Raw genomic sequence first — 7,738 nt, 5'->3', positions numbered from 1 at the left:
AACCGTGCTATCCAACACACCGTTGTGACCTTCTGTCTGGAAAACCTCAATACATCTCGGCCTTGCTCCAGAGAGCCAAAGCCAGCTCCAGGGCAGCACAGACTGTGGCTGTCTGTAGGCTTTGTTTGCACAAAGGGACACTTCTATTACAGTGTCCTTGGTATCACAATGGGTGGAAGAGGGAAATGTTACCATTTTCTAGCTGATGTTTTCTTGTAGTGGAAGATTGACTGAAGTACAAGCAGGCAGTAGAATTTGAGCAAAATAAGATGGAAGTTGTCACAATGTCCCATCTTAACAATATTTCCTGGTTTGTATGTGTGTGTAGAGGGGGCCGTGGTGGTGTAGAGAGGGCTGGAAGTTAAATAATGCTGGAAAAATACAGGCTTCTTAAAATGTAGGTAAACCAGGGAATGATTTTAACCCAAACAGGCTACACTGAGAGTCTGTAAAATAATAGATGACTTTAATTTACTGCTTTTCGTAGAGTATAAGATAGTCTGCAAAGCGTGACCTGCAGACCACTGAGACCACTGATCACAGAGCTTTTATCAGGATGCAGCGGAGTTCCTGTTTCTCTCTCCTTGTGTGTAAAGGAATCCTTAGTCACTGCTGCTTCTGGAATCCTTTAGTCTGATGCCTGATGTTGTAATTAATTTGTGTACTGGGCAGATCCCTCATCCCATCCCCGTAAATGCTTCTTGACAAGGGTGACTGGATGGTTTTCTGCTGCTTTGAGATGCAAACAAACTGGTAAGGCAATTAGGAAGGTGTTTCAATTTTTATTTTTATGCAGTAGATGGATAAAAATAATAGTTCAAATAAGATATAAATACAAATATTTCTTAAGTTGCTGAACCTCCCACGTAAAATGTTCTCTTCTGCATTGAAAAACAATCAAAGACCATATTCTGTGATAACTGGACAAGTGCTAAAGATACTTAAATAAATAATGTTGAGTCAACAATATTTCTGAGATAAAATTTCTTACACTAGTATTTATTTTTCAGTAGAAAATATGTCAAGCATAGTTATTTTGGGAATCTGTTTTAAAAAAATCTAACAGTACTAGTGAATTGTTTTATCTACTTATAAAACTTTTTTCTTGTGATGTTCATCACAAGCATCTGATTGATTCTGAGAAAACAGATAAGCATTAAAACTTTGTATGAACTGGCTTTTTGTGGTATGGATTTAGATATTTAGGTGAGGGAGGAGGTGGAGGGAAAGTGGGGAATTTGGAGTATATGTAGATTTACTGTTGCTTTGCAGATGTTTTAGGCTTGTAAGAGTAATTCTCCATAGACTGTTTACTTCCTCCTCGCTATTCTGCACCATGGGGCTGCTGCCACCAGGTGGATGCTGGTGCCTAGCCATGGCTATGGGATCCAAACTGGAAACTGGAAGGCAGTGATTCAGCAATTTAACAGGAGTTTATTGAACTTACTATGCGTCAGGCACTGTGCTAGGTGCTGGGAGTACAAAGATGAATAGGACAGAATCCCTGCCTGTGAGAGGCAGACACAAAACCAGTAGAATTATGCATACAGTGCTTCAGAAGGACAAAGAGAAAACAAATCGCTAACCTTGATTTTGTGGAAGATGTCCTGAAGGGACCCGCTATGGAGCCGCACCTTGAGGGTGACTGTGAGTTAGGTTAAAGTGAGGATAGTCTTGCAGACAACTGATTCCAAGAGAACATACTATAAGTTGTGTTTTTCTGGAAAATTATAAGCATAAACTCAAATCAAAAATGCTAGGTCTCCAATTACTAAAAATAATAATTAATATAATACCTGTAGGAAAGTTATTTAGAACAAAATTTAAAAGAATATAAATGTCCTAATATATTTAATTATCATCTGGTTAATCTCCCATTGTTAACAACCAATTCTTATGCCAATCTTGGTTTAAAACCATCTTAAAATTACCCTAAATTGAAAACAACTTTTTAATTAAAAACAATTACCTAAATTTTTTAATATCAAAACTCAGTGGATCCAAACAACCCAATCAAAAAATGGGCAGAAGACCTAAATAGACACTTTCCAAAGAAGACATACAGATGGCCAATAAGCACATGAAAAGATGCTCATCATCACAAATTATTAGCGAAATGAAAATCAAAACTACAATGAGGTACCACCTCACACCGGTCAGAACGACCATCATTAAAAAGTCTACAAATAACGAATGCTGGAGAGGGTGTGGAGAAAAGGGAACCCTCTTATGCTGTTGGTGGGAATGTAAATTGGTGCAGCCACTATGGAGACAGTATGGAGGTTCCTTAAAAAACTAAAAACAGAATTACCATATGATCCAGCAATCCCACTCCTGGGCATGTATCCAGACAAAAACTATAATTCAAAAAGACATGCACCCCAATGTTCATAGCAGCACTATTTACAATAGCCAAGACATGGAAGCAACCGAAATGTCCATTGACAGATGAATGGATAAAGAAGATGTGGTATGTGTGTATATATATATGTAATATATATATAATAGATATATATATGTAATATATATAATATATATATATATATATATATAAAATGGAATACTACTCACCATGAAAAAGAATGAAATAATGCCATTTGCAGCAACATAGGTGGACCTAGAGATTATCATACTAAGTGAAGTAAGTCAGAAAGAGAAAGACAGACAGGTCACCCAGGGGTACCTAGTTTACTAGTAGGTGGCATCTTCCAGAAAGTCTGCTGTAAAATAGTAATCATTCAATGGTCATAGTAAATGCTCTGTTGAGTATGTATCAACTGTGAGGTGCCCTCTTCCTGGTCTTAGTGATTGCAGCAATTTCAGGGGCTTTTCTAAAACGGGGACCCACTCAGGAGCTACTCAGTAGAGTCTTAATCAGGTTTGATTTTGTAACCCATATCTGTCAATGGACTGTTACCTGCTCTGAGGAAGAACTTTTGAAAGTATTCTTGCAAGTAGAGTGTGACTTTGGGGATTTACCTCCTTTCCTGCATTCACCTCTACCAGTTTAAATCCTACATTTTTTTCCCCAAGACTCAGCTTATCAGTAAAACACCCCCCTTACCCTTTTCCTCTGCTCTGATTGGCTGTACCGCAGTCACTCACACTTCCTTATATTCTGCTTCATATTGTTGTATGATGGCTTCAGTATAAATCAGACATCCTGTGGACTTCTAGAGGACAGACACGTTCTTCCCAGAGGACCCATCATAAGACTGGATGGTCACTAGTCACTTCCTAGGTACTTCCTTCTTTAAGTTATTAGGCACTTTCTTGAGCTTTATTTTTCTCTTTTCGCCTTTTAATCAATTAACTACTACATCTAAATTCAAACATCTAAAATAAATGCTATATAGTGCTACTGAGCTATTGGAGAAACGTCAAGGGACCTCTGTGAGGCCAAGAGGCACCAATTGCCACTGGCTGTGGAGAGCAGAGAGTTCTAATACTGAACAGTTTTGCAATAGAAACAACACAGCAGAAAGCGGTTGGAGGTCTGATTGCCCTTGTAGCTTGCACTGGTATGCTGAGTCACTATTTCAGAACTCTGTTAAATTGGCTGGATTCTATTTCCAGCATTTTCATATACCTGCAATGTGAAAAACCTTTATTTCGTTAGAAATTGATCATTTAGAGACGAGAGCAATCAGTGATGAGGCAAGGATTTTACCCTTTGAATTGGGTGCTCTTAATAGATTAGTAATTTAGAGGTATGAAAACTCCAAAAGACAGTATGTAGTGTGGGAAAGGGAATAATTTTCATCATTTCAACATTATCTTCAAAGGAAGTGCATATTTGTTGTTGTTGATGTTTTGATTTTAGTTACTCTGGATTTTTAAAAGGTGGCACTTTGATTTTAGATTGATCTGCTGCATCTCACCGTTCCATCAAATAAGCAATCAATCAACTAGTATTTATTAGGCATGATTATAAATGTGTGAGAGAAAATGTAATTCAATTCAACAAATATTTACAGAGCATTTATTTGGTGTCAAGCCCTGTGCCAGTGGAAGTGATACAGCAGTTAACAAAAATTGACTCCCTGCCTCTTTGAATTTATAATCTGCCTGAAAACAAACAGTAAACAGGTAATTACAAAGGTGATCTAGATTAAGTGTGTATAAAATGAAACTGCATGGATTGATACAAAGATAACTATGACATAGCCCCTTTTTCTTAAGGAGCTTATACTTTAACTGTCGAAAAAGATATATACAACTTACTAGAATACCAGGCAGAATAAATCTTGTACTTTGAGGCAAAGACTAGAAAATGATTAATCGAGGCCTCAGGAATTGCAAAAGACTCCATGAATAAGAAGTCAGTCTAGAAGGGTAGACATTTTGACCATCAAATGAAAGAAGGAAAGGCATTCTAGATGGTGGTGCTAATTAATCATACCTCTCATCCACACCTGTTGGTGGTAGAGATTAAAATATCTCATCAACTGAATTGCTGATCCAGCTGGATTGAGGAATGTGCCTGGGACCCATGGGGCCTACAAAGCTTTTCCTTCCAGCTCAATTTCATGTGTCTTCTTTGTTCAGAGGCATATGAGCTGCGAAACTGCATGCTGCCTTCCAGAGGAGGATGTGCTCTGCTTACGGGCAAGAGGCTCTGTCTGAGAAAGGGGCCAACCAGAAGCTCGGTCACACCTGAGCACTGCCCTTCTCCCCAGTTAGATGGTTTATGTCTATTAAGGGGAGGAAATACGAGAAATGGTAAGAGTGAAAACTTCCTCGTCATTACTTCCCTAAGAGAGCAAAACTGTGGGCAGAAGTTCCCATGGTATAGGCAAAGCTGGAAACTTGGAGAGAGGAATAGAAGAAATCCCTCTACACTAGGTAAGAAAACGGAAAACTGCAATGATAAACTGCATGACACAAACAGAGAATTCTACCTAGAGCAGAGATCAGGGAGAAGGGATGTCAGAGGGTCCTAGAATGGTCAGGGAAGGCTGACTGCCTGGAGATGGTAGAACTTGAGCTGTGTCTGTGATTCAGATGGAAAGAACAGATTCACACAGTTTTTTTTTTTCTTTCTGACTAGCATGTAGTAATAGCTGAGTTATGAACACAAGCTGAGTTATGTTTTTGCTAAAAGCCATGTGGCAATTCAAGCAGTTTCTTGGAACAGTGTGTTATTTAGAAAAGAAGGACAGGTTAACTTTGAGAGGTCCAAAGCAATTCCAGGTTAAGGGGGTACGCAGGTGGCATAAAAAGGACGAGGAAATATCCAGCGTCCACTTTCAGTGCTCCCTCCACTCTCCCTTAGTGTTGATCAGGTGTTTGCTCTATTGTTTCCTGATGCCGTCACCTCCACCTACACTTTCTAGTAGAGGAAAATAGGGTCTTATTTAAAATAGTATTTCATAGATGGATGTCAACGCCACTTAAAAAGCTATTGAGTGAGTTGGGAATGAGGAAATGTGAAATTGCTTGTTGAAGGAACAGTGAACAGTTGAATGCTCAGGGTATTTGTTTTTTTAACAGTTTTATTGAGATGAGATCGACATACAATAAACTGCACATATTTAAGTGTGCAATTTGATGAAATCTGACATATGACTACACCTGAACTGTATTCTACTCTCTTAGGGAAATAATGAGGAAACTGTCACTACAATTAAGAATATTTCATCCTGCAAAGTATATTCATGCTCCTTTGAAATCATCCTTCCTTCCACCTCTGTTCCAGACAACTTATATGCTTTCTGTCACCATAAATTAATTTGCATTTAAAAAAAATAAATTTATTTTATTTTATTTTTGGCTGCATTGGGTCTCCGTTGCTGCACACGGGCTTTCTCTAGTTGCATTGAGCGGGGGCTACTCTTCATTGTGGTGCGCGGGCTTCTCACTGCAGTGGCTTCTCTTGCTGCGGAGCATGGGCTGTAGGCACGCGGGCTTCAATAGTTGTCTCATGCAGGCTCAGTAGTTGTGGCTCGCGGGCTTAGTTGCTCCGCGGCATGTGGGATCTTCCCTGACCGGGGCTCGAACCCGTGTCCCCTGCATTGGCAGGTGGATTCTTAACCACTGTGCCACTAGGGAAGCCCCTAATTTGCATTTTATAGAATTGTATCTAAATGAAATTATACAGTATGTACTTTTTTTTTAGTCTCAACATAATAATTCTGAGATTCATCCATGTTGTATATATCAGCTTATTCCTTTTTATTGCTGAGTAGTATTCTATTGTATGGGTATATAATTTTGTGTATTTTCCCATTGATGGAAATTTAAAATAAAGCTGCCATGAACATTCATGTGCCATTCTTTGTATGGATGTATGCTTTTATTTCTCTTGAATAAAAATATGTAGAAGTAAAATGACTGGATTGTATGGTACATATACGTTTAAGTTTGTAAGGAACTGATAAACTGTTTTTCAAAGTGGCTGTACCATTTTGCATTCTCACTAGCAGTATTTGAGAGGTCCAGTTGCTCCACATCCTTAGCAATAGTTGCTATGGTCAGTCTTTTTTAATTTTAGCCATTTCACTGGATATGGTGTCTATTTGTGATTTTAATTTGCATTTGCTTAATGACTAATGATGTTGAACATTGAATGTTGAATGACATTTCATGTGCTTGTTTGCCATCTGTATATCCTCTTTAGTAAAGTGTCTATTCAAATATTTGGCCCATTTTCTTACTGGGGGCTTTAAGAGTTCTTTGCGTATTCTGGATACAAGTATTTTGTTGGATAGATATTTTACAAATATTTTCTCCCACTTTACGGCTTGCTTTTTCATCTTCTTAACAGTGTCTTTTGAAGAGCAGCAGTTTTTAGTTTTGGTGAAGTCCACTGTATTGCTTGTTTTCTAGTTTGTGCTTGTGTCCTGTTAAGAAATATTTGCCTAATCCAAAATAAAGATTTTATCTTATGTTTTCCTCTAGAAGTTTTAGTTTTAGTTCTTACATTTAGGTCTGTCGTCTGTCTTATGTTAATTTTGTTTATGGTGTGAGTAAGGATTGAGCAAGGTTTATTTATTTTTTTGCTTATGCATATCATCCCTGAATTGCCCTCACACTTTTGTTGAAAATCAGTTGACATATATGTGTGGGTCTATTTCTGGATTCTCTGTTCTGTTTTGTTCATCTTTAGGTCTGTCTTTACACCAATACCACACTGTCCCAACTAGTGTAGCTTTATAATAAGTCTTGAAAACACATAAAGTCCTCCAACTTTGTTCTTTTTCAAAATTATTTTTTGCCCTTCTATGTCCTTTGTATTTCTATAGACATTTTAGAATCAGTTTCTCTTTTCTACAAAGAAAAAAAATGTTTGCAGGGATTTGGGATTACATTAAATCACTTAGATCAGTTTGGTGAGAACTGACATCTTATCAATATTGAGTCTTCCAATCCATGAGCATGAATGATTACTCTCTATTTGTTAAGTCTTCTTTAATTTCTCTCAGCAATGTTTCCGAGTTTTCAGTGTACATCTTGCATATTTCTGTCACATTTTCCCCATGTTTCATATTTTCATAGTACTGTTTATAGTATTGTTTTTCAAATTTCTATTTCAAATTGTGGGTTGCTAGTATCTAGAAATATAATTTATTTCTATATTGATCTTGTGTCATGTAATATTGTTACGCATACTTATTAGTGCTCGTAGCTTTTTATAAATTCCTTAGGATTTTCTGCTAATGTAATGTCATCTACAAATAAAGACAACATTACTATTTCCTTTTTAAACTGTCTGCCATTTCTCTTTCTTGTTTTATTG

The 7,738-nt window shown here is 37.5% G+C and overlaps 1 protein-coding gene across 2 annotated transcripts in view; it reads left to right on the top strand.

Annotated features, from left to right (window-relative positions):
* CRACD (capping protein inhibiting regulator of actin dynamics) overlaps positions 1-7,738 on the top strand; it is a 384,229-nt gene that overhangs the window by 78,507 nt on the left and 297,984 nt on the right. The gene's annotated exons all lie outside the window — the stretch shown is intronic.

Source organism: Balaenoptera physalus (genome assembly GCF_965194825.1).
Source record: "Balaenoptera physalus genome assembly, chromosome: 5".
Classification (NCBI taxonomy): Eukaryota; Metazoa; Chordata; class Mammalia; order Artiodactyla; family Balaenopteridae; genus Balaenoptera; species Balaenoptera physalus.
Note: the sequence above shows the minus strand (reverse complement) of the source record. Positions and strands in the feature narration are given on the sequence as shown.